Source organism: Carettochelys insculpta, chromosome 31 (assembly GCF_033958435.1).
Source record: "Carettochelys insculpta isolate YL-2023 chromosome 31, ASM3395843v1, whole genome shotgun sequence".
NCBI classification, from domain to species: Eukaryota; Metazoa; Chordata; order Testudines; family Carettochelyidae; genus Carettochelys; species Carettochelys insculpta.
The window spans coordinates 5168824-5187574 of NC_134167.1; positions in this window are offsets into that span (position 1 = coordinate 5168824).

Sequence of the window (18751 nt, forward strand, 5' to 3'; positions counted from 1 at the left end):
AAGCTAGGGATGGCAGCCAAAAGAGCAGAGCTGTTTGCAAGGCGCCCTGTCAGAAAATGATTGAGATACTATACACCCTATCAGTTTCCAGTCCCAGTCACATGTGCACATGTAACTGGTCTTTACTGGAGAGCTCCACCCAGAGGTAGGCAAGGAAGTACATGTCAATACAGTGTTTTCATACAGGTCACTGGTTTTATATTTATACTCAAGGAGCTACCTGGAATTGCTTGGGTCCCTGAGAGGGCTCAGGGAGAGGGTTGGCAGGTGCAGGAGTCAGGGCTGGGGGATTCAATAGGACAGCCTGTGGTGGCAAAAGTAGCACTTTTCTGCTGACTTTGGTGACTTCCACAGCCCTGGCCCGTCTCTCCTCTGGGATGGGATGGAATGGAAGAGGAACCTCCAGTGCCTCTGCCTGGTGCCAGCCCACCACTGCTCTGGGGGATGGACAGCAGGGCTCCACTGTCCAGTCCCAGCCCATGGCTGCTCTAGGAGAGACAGGGCCCTGCCCTCCTGCCCCAGCCAGCAAATCCTCCAATGGTAGTGGGGGTAGCAGGGATTGCACTGCTATGGGGCGGGGGCGGTTCTGCTGCCTGGCTCTGGACCACAGCTGCCTCGGAGGGTGGCCAAGGCTTCAAGGGGCAGCCCCAGCCACTGGCTTCTCTTGTGAGACTGAAGCTCTGTAGGCCAGCCCTGGACTGCAGATTGTCTGGAAGGGCAGGGTTCTGCTAGCTAGCCCTGCCCTGCAGCTTCTCAGAGGGCAGGGGGCTCCTGGCCAGCAGGGCTCTTCTCACCATCTGGCACTGCAGCCGAGAACTAGTTGGGAGGGATTTGGAGCAGATTGGTCACTTCCGGGGCTGTAAGTCAGCAATATGGAGATCCCTGGCCCCAGCTGGCCACTCTCTTGCTGGTGTGGATGCCCCATTTGGGTCACTCTGAAGTAACACTGTTCATCATGCTCGCTGCCCCTTGTGGTCATTGCAGAGCATAATGCTCCCTGTTACCATGACACTCCCTTTCCTCGTTATGGAAAATGGTCATATTCCAGGCACATCCCATTGCCCTGGCACAATCAAACCCTGAGCTTGCTTTAAAGTTAGGACAAGAGTAAGTTGCATAACATATGGTGGTGCTAGTTCTTTCCATTCAGGATGGACTCACAGCAGATGGGCTCACAGACAAATACACATATATTAGAAAGTTTATGCATAGATTATAAACTCATCTGGGAAGAGAGTATGTGTGCATGCAACTCTTAGCGCAATAGGGCTCTGATCCTCAATGGGAGCCTCTAGGAATAATTAGGAATAATAAAATCCCCTGAGCACTGATCCAATGATATGGCGACTAGACAAAATTAGATACATTAAATAGAAAAAATAACTAAGGTAATTAATTGCTATGGTGTCTCTTTAGTATCAATATTGCTTGAAAACTTTTAGGATTATGAACTCTCCTGATGCAGTTTAAACACCTCTCAAGCTCTAATCTCTAAACAAAGACACCATGATTACTGCTAAATAGGTTGGATTATTTATCAAGATAAAGTCAAGGATGCAGGGAAACAACATCTGTTCTCACACTGATTTCTTATAAAGATGGGAGAGATTGCTGAGCAGGGTCCATGCTTAGAAACACACAAATAAATACAATTGTCAAGTCTCCACTCAGCGTCATGGTTACAGACTTTTTTCTTCCAAAAAACCTTGGTTGCCTGGTAATGAGACAGGCAGTGAGAGAATGTACAAATCTTTGGACAGCTGGGTCAGTGTCCTTTCCAGGATGGGAGTGCTGTGCATGTGGGTGGCTAATATAACAGCAAACACTTGTCCACAGGACTAAAATACTGTGGGATAGCCAGCTGTCTGCCCATGTGTGTCCACGCAGCTGCAGGATCCAGTATGCCATCTGCAAGTGCTTTTCTGGATCTCAGAGTTTATCATTCAGGTTGCACATCAATTCACTGTTTTGTTTTCCTACTGATTCACAGACCCTCAAAGGTTATTTTTCCCCCAGCCTCTTCATTTCGTGGAGAAACCACATTGTTGCCTGTTAAGATCTTCAGGGTACTCAGTAAGCCTGGATCTCTCACCAAGCCAGTCCCTTAGCAGAGATACGCGTTATAGCTGGAGACAATACAGGGAGTGGCCCTGCCTCAGGTCACAGAGTAGTAAGTGGCAGAGCCAAGAACAGAACATGGATGTGCTGAGTCTTAGTCCACCACTCTACCTGCCTGCCTCAGAAACACACTCAGTTCTTCCCTGGGAGGGACACACTTGCATAACCTCTGGGGCCAGGGGAGGAGGATCCTGTGAGATTGTTGCATGGCTTATTTCCTGCTACTCTGACCTTGGGGTGTACATCAGGGCTGTTGCATGGTATCCTCCATCCTGGTGGCCTAAACGCCTTGCAGGCAAGTTTTTTGGAGCAATTAGAGTGCCTGGTTCTAGATTATCTTCACCCTTCACTTTCCACCAAGGAAGTGGCAGAGTTAAACCATTCAAAATGATGATTTGGGCAGCAGCAGTAATTCTGCCCGAGAGTATACCACTCACCACTCCTGGCCCAGCCAACTTTGCCAAGCAGATACTAATTCACAGGCGCTCACGCAACACAATTTCTATGGCAGCATCTATCATCCACAGCCTCCCAAAATGCTCCACCCTCAAGCTGTCATGTGCACACTGATTTGGAGATGAGATTTAAAGACTCCTGGGCTGGTTCACTGGGCCTTCGCTCCGACCATGACCCATTGTCACTGCAGCGAAATCAGTGGCATTACACTGACTGAAAGCAGGAACAACAGTGGTGAATGGGCAGCACTGACTTCAGTGGGAGTTGCATGTCCATGCAGTAGGATCGAATCTAAGTCTCAGTGTCTGGGAAAGAATGAGAAAGACATGTGATGAGATGGGGCAGGTCTATTATCACCAGTGAGGAGCACCTGCCACAGAGAGAAACCATGTGGATTGAGTAAAAAATGCAGTGGACTAGTAACCTGGGGAACCAATTCCTTTCAAGGCTGAGACACTTCAAACAAGTCAGTTCTCCCCTTCACTTCTCTCTAGAGATTTTTTTCCCCCAAAAAAGATGTGCTCAGTGCTGTAGGAACACAACACGAAGCCTGATTGAGGCCTGTTAATAAAACATGACAGGGAGAAAGCACTAAGACCTTGCCCATTGGATTAAGTGGCTTCAGATCCCAGCTAAGATCTGCACGCACAGATAGAGAAGTTAGTTTTCTACAGATGTTGGAACACAAGAGAAGCTTGTGATATTCCTGACGGCTCTTCTCCTTGCTGGGGCTAAGCCCTCATACAGAACAGTTGCCTGCTGCTGCGACCAGACAATGGGGCTATATCTTTTTAGCTCAAGACACAGCGATCCTGGGTCCTAAGCTAATGGCAACAGTTGATTTCTATACCAGCACAGGAGTCCCAAGGATGCAGCTGCTGCTATTGTAATTCTCAATTTTACAGTGTCTTAAATAAAAAGAGTTGGCTGCACCTTTAACCCATTTTCTCTTTACCGGCCATTAAAATACCAGCCAGAAGACAAAAAGAGAGGCCTCGAGTCTTCATTCGAATAGCACAAGACCTAAATCCTTTCACTGTTTCAGCTGAAACCAGGTTTTTATCAAAATCTGGCAGCTGACCTCGGGTGCTGCCTTAGACCTTTCAAAAAGGCACTTGGGGACAAAGCTTAGAGAGAATTCCTCCTTTGCCTTTCAGAAACCTTGGTATCAATATACAAATGCTCAGGATGTCCTGCATCCTCTGTCTCTGCAAACACAGGTGGCACAAGAAAAGGGGAAGAAGGGTCAGGGCAAATGAAGCCTCGGAACTGTCTGAATTGTTGATTTTTTTGTTCAGTTTATGAATTGTTCTCCTTTGATCCCAATTTCAGTGATTTTGAAGTACCTAAAAGAGGGTTACAAGGACCAGTGAGAAAAAAATATTTTTAGTCTCTGATGATAGGACAAGAGGCAATGGGCTTACATTGCAGCAAGGGAGCTTTAGGTTGGACATTAGGAAAAAACTTCTTAATGGTCAGTATAGTTAAATACTGGAATAAATTGCCTAGAGATGTTGTAGAATCTCCATCTCTGGAGATATTTAAGAACAGGTTGGATAAATATCTAGCAGGGGTCATCTAGTCAGAAAGATGCACCCATGTTATTCTATATCTTCACACAAGAAAACAGCAGTCAAGCAGCACTTTAAAGACTAACCAAATAATTTGTTAGGTGATGAGCTTTCAAGGGATAGACCCACTTCTTCAGATCCGTCACTAGGCAATTTATTCTAGTACTTAACCACCCGAGCAGTGTACTTTCATCAGAATTTCCAGATCTGAAGTGGGTCTGTCCCACGAAAGCTCACCACCTAATAAATCATTTTGTCAGTCTATAAAGTGCTACACGACTGCTCTTTTGTTTTTCATGGAAGACCTAGATGGTGCTTAGTCCTGCTGTGAGGGTAGGGGACTGGATTTGGTGACCTCTCGAGGTCCCTTCCGGTTCTAATATGCTATGCTTCTATGAAATACATTTGTTATTGGCATATGGGGAAGGATATCTTGTGGTTAAAACACAGGGTGCAAAGCATTTCATCTCTGCCGTCCTCAGCTCCCCAAAAGTAACATCTAGATAATTTTGCTGTTTTGTGAAGAAAAGTGTGCTCTGACTACAACAGTGATGGGTGCCTTATATGCACTCTGAAAGATAGTATTTCCATTCTGCTCACCCTTGCAATGACTTTGTGCCAAGGCAGCTCTATTGAAGTTACATCTGAGTCAGTGTGAGGTAAACAAAATAAGCATCGGATGCATGGAGAAGTGGAGTGGCCTCCCCAATGGCGCCCTGTGACTCCATGTCCAAACCAGGATTAAAGATCAAGAATTGCTGGCTTCTAGCACTTTAGTAGGCATGCCGTCCGATGGTTTAATGACCATAGATAGATCCACCTCGGGGGTGAAATATAGCAGCTGTTTAACATATAACATACCTAAACCGTTGGGTGGGAAAGCAAAAAAAAATCTCCTAGCCAACTGAAACCCAAGGGGAGGACATAATTACCTGTGCCTATAATTTGATCATGCAAACTGTAATAACCATAAACATCCAGGATGTTGGCATTAAGTCTCATGCCAAAGGAGAACATCTCCAGTGCACCCAGGTCCTACCTGACTGTATCCTGGCTCAGAAGAATGAAAGTTCCCCATTGAATCTGCCCTACCACTCCCTGCTCAAAGTCTTCCTTGCAGCACCCTGGCCAAGCCCACCTTCACAAAGCATGTGAGGTCTGGTGGCTCACATCCCAAGGCAGCAAAGCATCAGAGCAAGTTTTCTTCCTGGTATACTGAGCAGCCAGGAAGAATCCTTGGGCACTTTGTCAAGTGGCAAGGAAATGCCACCTCAACCTGTGCAGGGCTGCAAATCAACCTCCCCTGTGCAGTATGTGCATATGGGATGAAGTTTACTTATGAGAGGCAAACAGCCTATAAAGAAGAGTTATGTCTAAGAGGAACTGATTTATGGAACCTCAAATTTCAGCCTCTCATTCACCTGGGGGCATGACGGGTGCCCATGAATAAATCCAAAAGTTTTCCTGCCTCTGGTTGCCAATGGCCAACTTGTTTGGCAGGTTCAAAAAACCTCCACCTGCCAGGATCATTAATAGCTGAGAGAGAAAAGACAGACAGACAATTCAGTAGGGGAAAAATTGTCACCCACTAATAAAAAAGCATTGGGCTCTTTAAAAAAAAGGAAAACCTCTTAGCAGATCACATATCCCACACATGGCCCTAGCCATCCGGCCAACAGAATCCAGTGGAGAGGAAAAAGAAAACTAGGTCTGCCCAGACAGACAGCCAGCCAGCACTGGAACAGTGCTCTTGACAACTTATTTTGCTTTAGAACCACAACATTGCTTAATTAGATCCTCACTCCAGAGCTCCAGCTATTTCCTTGACAGCCCTTGTCTCAACAGAAGGTTTTTCTGGTTGAGAAGGTAGCACTGATGATATTAAATGGCCGTGCTTTGTTGATGCAGGTTCCTAGGTTCATGTTTGTTACAGCTCCAGACCTTAGCTGCATGCAGGTCTATGGCATATCCTCTTGCATTGCCCTCTGCCACTTGAGTATCTGTGTTTCTAATTGCACAGAGAAGTGCCAGCCAGCCTGGGCAGAGTATATTCCCACCTATGTCATATTGCAACTGCCAACAAAATCCAGCAAAGGAACCCACATGCCCTGTGCATGAACTACAGCAGTTCTTACAGACAGGTCCTAACCAGAGCTAATATTGGTCTAATAGCTAGGGGCCTAATCCACTGCCCTTTTCACTGACTTTGTATTAGAACCATACTGCCTTGGATCTACTCTCTCCCCCTTATTTCTAATTCTCTATTTCTATTTCACTTGCATACACTTTCAAGCTTGGTTCCGGCTCCTCCTCCTGGTTCTCTCTACCAAGCACAGTGCTTCCTCCCGTGAGCCATGCCATGTCCATATTTCATTGACTACCAATATTTATCAGTGGGTCTTTCTGTGATGTGATGGTGGGATTTGGGTATCTAACAATGGGTGCCACATGAGTGATAGGACACTAATGTCACAGATGGGGAACTGACACACAGGGTAATAATACTGGCCATACTCACTGTTTCCTCTAATTTTTTCCATCCATGGACAGAATAAATTTTGTTCTGTGCACCAAGGCATGTGTGGATGTGCACCACCAATAAAAGCACATGCTGCCAGCTGTTAGTGCTCTGCTAACTGGCTAGGCAACAACTGAATCTCTCTTGGGTGGCCTTCCAGAGTGCTTGGCTTACAGGAAGCCCGGTCCCAGCCCAGAACTCTTCTTTGCACTGGACAGTCCCATGGTCATGAACGTTGTTTTATTTGCTGGTACCCAGTGAATTTGCTGAAGTTTTCCTGTGTGTGCAGAGGAACACTGCTAGTGTGTCATAATGGTCCTACACTACTGTGCCCATGTACCAGTTCTGATCCCGTCTCTGCCCAAGTCAGTTCAGTCCAAGCCCTTTCAGTGACGCATGGTGGGCTGAGAAGGGTGACAGTGTATTCCTGTGACCCAGGCACCAGAACAGCCCACAGGAACCATTACAAGTAACAAAAGCTCGAGCAGTCGCATAGGCAACTCAGACATGCCAGGAAATGAACAGGCACCTAGCTCCCTAACTTGATCCCTCCACTGGGGATAGAACGGTCTCCCCAGGTTTATTTCAGTCACATGCTCCATAGCCAGAAGCCCAGTGGGTTACCCCACCCTGCCGGCCGGTACACAAAAAGCAGTGGTGGCAGTTTGAGTCCCTCTACCGACGAGCCCTGTGGAATTCTACCTTCAAGCTGCTCTGTGGATTCTCTGCTGCCAAGGCAATTGACTAATTAACTCCTGTGCATTCCCGTAATTGCAGTTTGCCAGCCTCATTCACTAGATCACTTTGGATGTGATTAATTTTTTTGCTTCTGAAAGGTGAAACCAGTAACAAACCTGTCCGCTTCACATCTCGCTCCTCTCCTCCGTTCCCAATCCCTCAATAACCCAGTGGCACAGCAATCGCTCCACTTCACTGACTAGCAGGGACTGCAATTTTTAGAGGTGAAAGTACGGTTTAATTTCTATCACCACCCAGCCATGGCCCCAGCCTATGAATTAGGCAGATAATGAAATATCCTCGCTGCATATTTGATGTGGCATTGTGATCAGCCAGTCTCAATATAACAAGTGCACATTGACACCAATTTGATCTAACCATTCCTGAATATCTGAGCAGCCCTTGCACAAAGTTTGCGGAAGGGAAGCTCCCGATTCTCTGCAAACAAAGCCATGCTTAGGACCGATTAATGTTATGATCCCTCCCATTGAAAAAGCCCATTCATTACGCTGAGCAAACAAGAGAATAGAGCATAAAGGATTTTGGGCAGATAGCCTACAAATGATGTCTTCTGTTTGCCAGGTCTTCCCAGTTTACAATGGCATTAAAAGGAAAAGTGGGGCGGGGAAGCATTTTTCAAAAAAAGAGCTTCATTTCTCAATTTATAGCGTGGCATCCAGCAGTGCACAGCAAAATGAAATAGCTCCTTGTTATCTCTCCCCCAAAAAGAGACAGGCTGTACAGCAGAAATAGATAATTTCTATCTGCTTTTTTATATGCTTCGTAAAGTGCATTGTGCAGACATGTAAAATATATGTGGCCACATGTAAATGTTTAAAGGCAGAATTTTAGAAAACCTGTGGGCGTTATCTTGAAAGGACTGTATTGGGCACAAGATTGCTCTTGTGATCGGGAAACTCCTTTGGCCAGAGATCACAACATGCCTCCCAAAGGAGAAGCTCTTGTGTCCTTATTTTACAGATGGAGAAACTAAGGCACTGAGAGGCTCACTATGTTGCCCAGCATCATGCAAATATAGGAATGATATTTGATATTTTTCTATTGTTCTAACAGCACCCAGTCAACCTGTGGAACTCCTGGCCAGAGGATGTTGTTAATGTCAAGACTATAACAGGGTTCAAAAAGAGAGCTACCTAAGCTCATGGAGGATATGTCCATTAATAGCTTTTTAGCCAAGATGGACAGGGATGGTGGCTCCAGCCTCAGCTTGCCAGAAGCTGATAATAGGCAACAGGGGATGGATCACTTGACTCCCGTTCTGTTCATTCGCTCTGGGGCATCCGGCATCAGCCACTATCGGAAAACAGGCCATTGGGCTAGATGTCTTTGGTCTGACCCTATATGGCTGTACTTGTCTTCTTATATAAGCTTAGCCTACATTGCCATTCTGGGCTGGGACACAGGACACTTGAGCTCCAGCCCTGACTTAACCAAATTGCTTAAGCTCTCAGAGAAGCTAACTTCCCTCTGATTCTGTGAAACGAAGATGGACACTTGCCCACCTCTTTAAAAGTTCAAGATCTTTCAGTGAAACGGGTCACGAGTGTCTTCTAGGATTAATATCATCAACAACCACGTGGTCAAACAGGGACTGGGGACATTCAGCTAGCACAGACATTCAGTCACTTCTGCACATGTCAGCCAACGTTGTACAACAGTCAGAGGCAGGAACATTTTGATGAAGGATATGGGTGAAATTCCCCACTTACACTAAGCAGCTCATGAGATCATGGATTCCACCCAGGGCAGATAGCATCATGAGTCAAATGAACTTGTTCAAAAGACCTTCACAGAGCATACTGCACTCAACTCCTGGGGAGTGCTGGCTAACAGTTAGATCAGGGTATTGGAGTTGGGGCTTTACCAGTGATTTTGTGGTGCAGCCTTTAAGTTGATCAGAATTAAAATTTCCAGACCTTGAGCCAACTAAACGTATGGTCACTCATGCAAATGGGCTTTCACATGTGACATGATGTTGCTTTGCACAAAGCCACAGGCATATTTTCCATGTGGGCATTTAAAGCCAATTGCTTAAGAAGTGGACTTTTGCACCTCAGTTTCACCCTCTAGAGAATGCGATATCTTTATCCACTTTTATAAAATAGTTTGGATCATACATGCCTTAAAGCACTTCTGGAAAGTACAGGAATGCGGTACTAATAAATGTAATATAAGAACCCAAATAGAATAGAAGCTACATAATACCATGTATTATCATATTATTCACTTGCAAAGAGCTGCTTTGGGATTTGAATCTTTGCTGCCAAGGAATTTAGATTTTCTGAGTGTGATGCTCTCCCTCGACAAAGATCTGAAGAGTTAGGCACTTAAACCCCTTTGACTTTCAATGGGAATTGGTTGGGTAACTACCCCTTGTATACTGTGAGGATGTAAGCATACAGAGGACCAGAAATGCACCTTGTCCCTTCAAAAACCAGTCCCCAGTTCTGGATGATTAAACCATATCCTATGTAGAAAGAACAAATCAGAGCAGACATTATGTGCAATTGGGAGAGACATCTTTCACTGACATATTGTTTCCCCACAAAGTCCAGTGACTCTTTAAGGAGTTAATCATCAGAGAACAGAAACAAGCTCTCTCTCCAAATCTGTTGCTGGGGCCACTTGAAACCACAGCTGTCAATCAGGTAGCAAGTGTTTACTTTTAAACCCATTGATCTTTTACAAGTCCTCCAGGTGAGTGGGTTTTGCCAAGTCTTTCTCTGCCCTGACAACAGTGATCCATGCTGCATGCAAACCTGAAGTCTGGACTGCCATGCTCAGTGCACCAGCCATGCTAGCTCCCACTCCACACGCTCTGCCAAATGGGAAGGCCGGGGCTTCTTCATTTCCGCAAACTCAGGCTGCTGCACCAACATGGATGATTGGGCAAATAAGCCAGTGAACGTTGCTTCATCTACTGAAAGGTCTACAGGGCTACTCAACCTCCAACAACCAATTCACTACTTCATCACCCAGTGGAGTCTCCAAAGACAGCATGCTTGGAGCTTTGTTTATCTTCTGGAGTGAGTTTCATGGTGGTGGTGACAGCAAGCCAGACAGGGTAAATATTAGTGCCATCTTCCGCCTGTTAACTATAAAGCCCAAATGTCTATTGTTAAGTGAACCAAATCCCTAGACAGTTCAGAATCATTACCATTAGATAGAGTAAAGCAGGGCAGGAAGACTTTCTTTGAAGAGGAGATTGGATAAACCACTGTTGTGGATGGTCAGTGAGGCTCCACCTGTGGTTCACGGACCCCTTGGCTACCTCCGTCCCTCCTGTAAGCACCAGAGCCCACACACTTCCCTACCCCCACCCTCCACCCCCATTCCCTCCCAGCATTTCTAGGAGGAATCACCTGATTTACAGTCAAGCTCTTAGGTACAATCGCATTTGCTCTGATCCAACTGACAGACCAAAAACTACAAGAACTTTACCAAGTATTCATAAACCTGAATTACCCACCAGGAGAAGTAAAACACAAATTGACAGGGCCAGACGCATACCCAGAAACCAGCTACTCCAAGATCAGCCCCAAAGCAGCCAAGAACAGAACACCACTGGTCATCACCTACAGCCCCCAACTCAGACCACTGCAACGAATTATTAAAGACCTACAACCTATCCTTAATCAGAAGGCTACACTCCAGAAGGCCCTGGGTGACATGCCTGTTCTCTCCCACAGACAACCTCCCAACCTCATGAGGATCCTCATTAACAGCCACAGTCCATACCCCAGGAATACAGTCCTGGAACCTTTCTCTGCAACAAAGCCTGCTGCCAGCTTTGTCCACATATCTTCTCTGGAAATACCATCACTGGACCTAGCCAGGTTACTCACAGAATCACAGGCACTCTCTCATGCTCCTCTACTATCATCATATATGCCATCATGTGCCAACAATGCCCAGATGCTTTGTATATTGGACAGGCTTCTAACTCCCTTAGACAAAGGGTCAACAGGCACAAAACAGACATCAAAACACTCCAGATCCACAAACCAGTTAGTCACCATTTTAATGGAATGGGGCATTCTGTCAATGACCTCAAGGTATGTGTGTTAATGAAGAGACATTGTCGCTCCATTTTAGAAAGAAGTGAGCCAACTGACATTTATATTCAAATTCGGAACATTAACACATGGTTTAAATTGAGATGCAAACTTTGAGTCACTATAGGGCCTCGTCTGCATACTTGACAATCTAATTCTTGATCTTCCCCCCCACCCCTCCACTCTCTGATTTGCTCATCTTGATTCTCTTTCTGATTTGTCCTCCTTGCTTACTGGTTTTGGTTCTCTGTGTCTTAAATATTGAGTGTTCTGGTCTGGATATGGTCTGAAGAAGTGGGTCTGTCCCACAAAAGCTCACCTAATAAGCTATTTTGTTAGTCTTTAAAGTACTACTTGACTGCTTTTTGTTCTGATTTGCTTTGTGTCCCCCTCCCTCCCAGCACTGGAATGCCACAAATCAGCTGTTCACAGCCTTCCAGCTATGGAAGAAAGTGGAAGGAGTAGGGATGGAGTGCGAATCAGGATCCCTTCCAGGCCTAGAAGTCTATGATTCCAAGTTTAGTATGAGTGGAAAGTTTAGGACAATATCCTGTTTATTAGAACATGGTGTTTTTAACAGCAGAATGTGCTAATTGCAGTCATATGGCCCCTCTGGATACTGAAATACTTGCCTAGGCATTGGCAGCATGTACAGGACAAAAGCGGGAGATGGGTAACGGCTGAGTGCCTGACAAAAGAAAATTGTGTCCTGTCAATTACTGCAAATCTCAGTTATTAGCCATATCAACCAGCATGAGATCAGTGTCATCAGCTGCACATGTTGCTTCCATAAAGACTGAGCATTGTTTACTCTTAAAGGCAATCAAGCTTAATCGTCTCTTCCTATTTTATTGTTACTTTACCTGATAATAAACCGCTAATAACATTTAAATCAATATATACATACAGCAAGCACCCTACTGCGCACTGACTACCATCTCTGAAGGAGGACAGAAGATCCAATTTTCTGTCACTCACTTGGTTTGGGAGATACCTGGGTCGTACTCTTTGCTCTGTCAAAGGCTTCCCGAGTCTCTTGGCGAAGTCACTTTAAAAAAGGTATTTATGCATTGCTCTGCTTGGCCATTTAAATGATTTAGGAGCTCAAGTCCCATTTTCATGAAGGAAAATGTGACATAGGTGCTGTGATGTTGAACATGGCAACATTCAATACCATTAAAAATTTGTCTTAGTCCCTCTGGGCCTCAGTTCTCCATCTGTGAAATCGGGATAATAGGTCTGTACAGTGAGGCATAAGGTCCAATGTACAGTAAACCCCGGCTATACATAATTGCAACATTCATGTTAATGATTAATGAGTATGTTGAAATCCCAGGCTCCAGCCGCTCGCTTCCCCCCAGGTGGGGCAAGTCCCCCCGGCCCCAGGGAGCTGGGAGTCAGGCCCAGGAGCACCCGATTAGTTTCCTAGTTCCTGCAAGCAGTGGGGAGTTAGGACACTGATCAGGCACTGCTATGCCTGGCTCCAAACTCCCAGGGGCTCAGAGGAAGAAGGAGGGATCCCACTCCCCTGAGTTATACAAAATTTGAGTTACACAGGGGTTGCAAGGAACACAGGCCCCATGCAATTCAGGGTTTTACTGTATTAACAATTGTGAGGCACGCAGACAGCAGGAATGGGGTCATGTCTACGCCAGAGGTACCAATCACCTACAGGAGCAAAAAGGGACCCATTGCTGACCATGATGGTCAGCAGGGGATGTCATCCGTTGTTGCAGGCAACATTTTGCCAGCATAGATAGGATAGAATGGCCCTCAGCACTGCTGGGTAGAGTGAGCGGATGCCTTGTCTGACTTGAGTCCCTTGACTTCAGTGCAAGGTAGATGACTGCATGGAGTCCGGGATTTTCAAAAGAGGCTCTCTGCCTCTTTAGGCACCTAAATCCCTTTGAAAAATTCAGCCATTTGGCTCCTAAGTTGCTTATGTTCTTCAAAAATCTTAGACTCTGCAAACAGCCTTAGGAGACCAAGTGCTTTAAAAACCCAGTCAACCTTGCGTTCCAAACATTGTTCACAACTTTGCAGGGGCAGGGGGATCAGAACGGGGCAATAGTTGCATCTGTCTCAGTGGCACCAATTACTTTCATGGGGAGGTATCGGGTATGGGGGATGATTTCAAAATAGAATATGTGAATGACAAAGAAGAAGAAAAAGTCGTTTGAGCCGAAGTCAACCTAGAAAATATTGCACTATGTGAAATAGATAAGCAGAAGAGCTGTTTATTCCCCTGGTGGCGTGAGGCTGCCTTTGAAGCTGATAAATCTTTGCTGGTAATACAGTACTTAAACCAGAACTGACACCTTTTTATATCAACTGCAGAGAATTGCCTTTGTGAGACTCTGATATAAAGGCTGCCTCAGCTGTACATCGCATACCAATTTCTTTCCCACCAGTGGGTTAACCCTTCTGCTCTGGCAGTGCAAACCCGGGCACAAAGCCTAACCAAAACTTAACAGTTGCATTCTGTGCCTGCTTAGCCCTGGTGTAAATGTTTGCACTGGCAGTATTAGGCTTGAGAACAATACCAACACTCCACCGAGGCCAGTGCATGCTGGTACAGGACAGGAATTTTAAGCAGCGCTGTGTGAATATTCCTGCAGTGCAAATATCAAAGATAAAGGTGGTGCAAGTCTTGCTTTGATTCAGCAATCCATCCCAGAGCACTGCAATACAAGACATCTCCTGGAAAGCTTTGGTGTCTCAGCACTGTTCATGATCCGTACACAAAGGAGGAAGAACGAGGTATGAAAGGAATGAGTGCTTATTATATACATTTATATATATTCAGGGGTGACCAGCAGTGGGATTACAGTGAGAACAGCTGCCATGTGCCCCTGTCCTGTTCCCTCCCCACCTGGGCCTTCCCCCACTTACACTCCAGTTCTATCTGTGCCCTTACATCTGCCCCTGCCTGCATCTTCCTGTGAAGGGCTGCACTGCTCATGAGCCCCACCACTCCAGGGATGGAGCAGAACTGCCCCCTCACACTCTGGAAGTAACAAGGCACTGATGGTGCAGGGTGCTGATGCGGAGGATGCATGTGACCCCCCCCCCCCCCGTGCACCCCACACATTGCCTCTGCATACGTTTATACAGATAGTATAAATCAGCATAGCTCATTGATTTCCATGGAGCCGCTCAAATTTACACCAGTATCATTAATTCACAATCTATCGAGCCATAGCAACACACAGACAGCCATACTGGGTCAGTCCAACACATCCTGTCTAACAGTGGCCAATACCCCAGAGGGAATGAACAGAAGAGGTGATCATCAAATGATCCACCCCTTTGTCACTCATTCCCAGCTTCTGACAAACAGAGGCTAGGGACCCCCTCCAGAGGCCCAGCCTAGCTAGTTACGATTGATGGACCTGTCCTTCATGGATTTATCCAGGTTTTTTTGTAGCACTGTTATAGTTCTGGCCTTCACAAAACTCTAGCAAAGTATTCCATAGGCTAGTTGTGCATTGTGTGAAGAAATGCTCTTCTTGTTGTTGTTTTAAACATGCCACCTTTCAGTTTCATGCAGAGAGCCTCGACCTCACATTATGGGAAGGAGTAAATAGCACTTCCTTATCTACTTTCTCTGCACCACTCATGATTTTGATAGACCTTTCATACCTCCTCCTTCCTTACTTGTCTCCTTTCCAGGTTGGAAAGCCCCAGTCTTATTAATCTCTCTTCATAAGGAAGCTGACCCATACCTCTAATCATTTGTTGCCCTTTTCTGAACCTATTCCAGTTCCCAGATAGGGTGACTAACTATATCTGGACACAGTATTCATGATGTGGAGGTACAGTGGATGTATCTAGCATCAGTATATCTTCTGTCTCTATCTATCCCTTTCCTATTGTCTCCCTAGGTTAGCAGCTGAAGGGAGAGAATATAAGCTATCAGGCTGGAGATCCAGGAGAAAGGTGTCTTATAATGGAAAGACGACAGTGGAGAATTAGAAGGCGGCCTCACTGGAACACGTACAGGGCTTAACATCGAGCTGTCCTTGTGTGGAGTAGACATCCACTTGATTTTCAGTTCCCCACAAAAACAAATTTAAACAATCATGGCTAAGAATTCACCAGCAGCAAGCTGAAGTACAGTAAGCCAAAGGACCTAATTTTCTCACTGACAATGGTTTTGCTCAACACCAACCAGTTCACTGAAGTTACACTGGCAGGAGTGAGAGCAGAATCAGATCCTGAGAATTTTGTCAGCCAGCCAATCTGCAGCTTTTGTTCTTCCACCACACTATAGAATTAACATCAGACAGCCAAGACACATGTAATTTGGGTGATTATATTAACAATTCTACAACAAAATTTTAAGTGCTGAAGGATCTGGGAAGGGGGACCAGGTATCTTCCAAAGTCACGTACAGCCTGAGGAATCCTAGTAGCAAACAGTAATCCACAACATAAACAGTGGAGTAAAAGTATTTACTGCTGCTAGATCCCTTATTACATTCTGATCAGGGACACAGTTTGTTTCAAGCAGAAGAGTTAGACAATTGAAAACTTTGCAAGGCTGTTAACTGCTGCGGATTATAACAGAGCAGTTCAAGTTTTTTTTTTAAACCTAGCTATGAAATTACCATAAGAGAATGATCAGAGAGAATGTGTTGGTTTACTTTTTCCTCTCAAGGCTAAGACAGCTAGAATGAACAAAGCTGATCCCAGATGTGGAACCAGTTTGAAAGCTTCACAAGTGATGGCGCAAGACTTTTTCCCTTATGGAGGGCAGCAAATATTCCTTTCCAGCCATTGTCTTGCAACAGGTGGGTACAACAGATAGATCAGCAAACAAACATCTGTCTAGAGGTAATGGCGTGTAAAGGGAGAATCTTGAGCTGTGTGCTTTAGTCATCCAACTAATGCATTCGTCCATTTCCCCTGGCTCCCTACAGAGGGCCAAGCGGTTTCAGTGATTCAGTCTCTCCATCTCCATCCAGAAATATAAATATACTGTGGCTCTGGAAAATGCTGTGGCCAGACAGTTCTCCCAGATGTGCTACTAGTCCTTGAGCAGATTGTGCAAACCCTCACCACTCTGTCATGGCTGTTACATCCGAAGCAACTGGTAGGGCTATAGAAAGTTTGTCGCTAAACTCTTACCACCTCAATAAGAACCATGGTCATGTTGCTAATACTGGCCTGTTCCAGCATCTGTGACCTTCCCTGCTTCTTTGTTCACTCTCTGTATGTTTCTTCATCTGTGCTGTTGTCTCTCATCACGTGCTTAGATTGTATGCTCTTTGGGGCAGACACTCTTTTCTACTGACCCAAGCCCAGTGAGCCTCGACTGGGGTTTAAGCACTAGGATGATAATGCTAATGTACTATTTCATTGCTTTGCTTGCCTTTGAGAATAATATTCATTACACTAATTATTTCCTTTATAATTACTTAGAAATATTACATAGCCCATTTCACCAAAGGCTCTCAAGAATAATTGATTAAGATTTGCAACATCTAAAGCAAGCAGCTATTCTTAACTCCATTTTAGAGAGGTGGGAGAACTGAAGCACAGAGGTTGTGTGTTGCAAAGAGCTATGCACAGATCACACACACACACACACCACACACACACACACACACAGAGCACACAAAAAGTTCTATTGATTCTACAAAACCCATGAACAGGCTACATATTTGAGCACTATCTACTGACATCTTCCCTATTAACTGGTTACATAAAACTACACCGAGCATTCCTGTGATGCATGACCTGAGCAAGCAGAGGCAGTGCCAGAATCAGGGATCTGTGAAATGTTATGCAGTACCCTGCTGTTAAAGAGGGATTTTCACGAGAGGGGAAGCCTCTCAATGGTGGGAAGAGGGGATGGGAGACAGAGCGTTTGATAAATGAAAAATCCTTCAGGTAACTCTTCCTTACTTTGGAACATGCCATGTTTCCCTTAAGGTTTCTGCTTCCCTACTGAGTTCAGCCTATGCTTCCTCTTGCTTGCCCCACTGCAATAGCATCACAATTGAATTGTCCCTTCTGGTAGAGAAGAGAAAGGAATCAGCTGTGATGACCATGAAGATTCTTTCTGGTAGCTTAACCTAAGACCTGGGCTGAATAGGCAGCCCTGGACCAAGGTAATTATTGATGCTATAGTAACTGCACTTAACTCTGCTTCAGATACAGAGCTGACAGCAACGAACCAGCTGGATTGACTATCTGCCTCAAGTTTAAGACCACTGTCCAGCACTGTAGTTTGATGACCTTCTGTGTAAGACTAGGCATGCCAGTAAAGTGCCTAGTGAATTTCACACAGACACTTCTCTCTCAAAGATTGAGCTGTCATTTTCTGTTCTGTGGGATGTGGGATCATCTTGAGGGGACAAATTTGCAGACATCTCTGTTTCAGCCAAAGACACTCACAGATTGCCCTTACTTATGCCTGGCTTGCTCCCTTGTACACGTGCTGCAAAGAAGCATTGGTAAATAGGGAGACAGCAATGGTCTGTGATTCATACATTAAGTGCAAAGATTTGGATGAAATCACACCATTTGGCTAGCCAGTCAGTTACAGCCCTTGCCCTGAAGGTGGCAAAAGAGCTTAGCAACCCACCTCTCAGAATAAAATAGGCCTGCTTGTTGGGCAGCATTAGTGTCAGAGATCCCAGGGTACATCCTCTCTGCAGTCATCTTGCGACAAACCTCAGAAAGCATCATGACCCCACCCCAGCCCCCACTGAGGGAGAAGCATGGCTATTGTTTTATGGTACATCTATATGATTAACTTCCAGGACGGAAATTAGCTCCATGAGGTCAGGGCCTGAATTAGTGCTGGGATCACATTTCATAAGCTTCATGTCTTGTGTGTTCATGAACCCCAACAAGCTACAAGCATGCTGTAGGAAGGCTGCCATAGCCCCCTGCAGATTCCTGGGCAGGTGCAGCATCCAGTTAATCAGATTTGATTATTTCAGCTAATATTTTCCCATTATTGATGACTCATCATTAACTACAATGATTAAAGTTAAATAGCATCAAGGGGAGTTAGATTTATGGAAGTTTGCATCTTTGGAACTGAGTGGGCATGTAGGAGACAAGCTGAGAAGGAGATGGTCACTCAGGGTAGGGTTTGTTGTGGTTGGGGAGAAAGAACAGGAGGAAACATGGCTTGTGATACTAGAGTGGGACTCAGGAGATCTGAGCTTAATTCTGTGCCCTGCCACTGATTGTGTGGGGCCTTCAGCTGCTTGTGCTTCGGGGTAATGCTACTTACCTGGTATTGTCAGATTGCAGTCT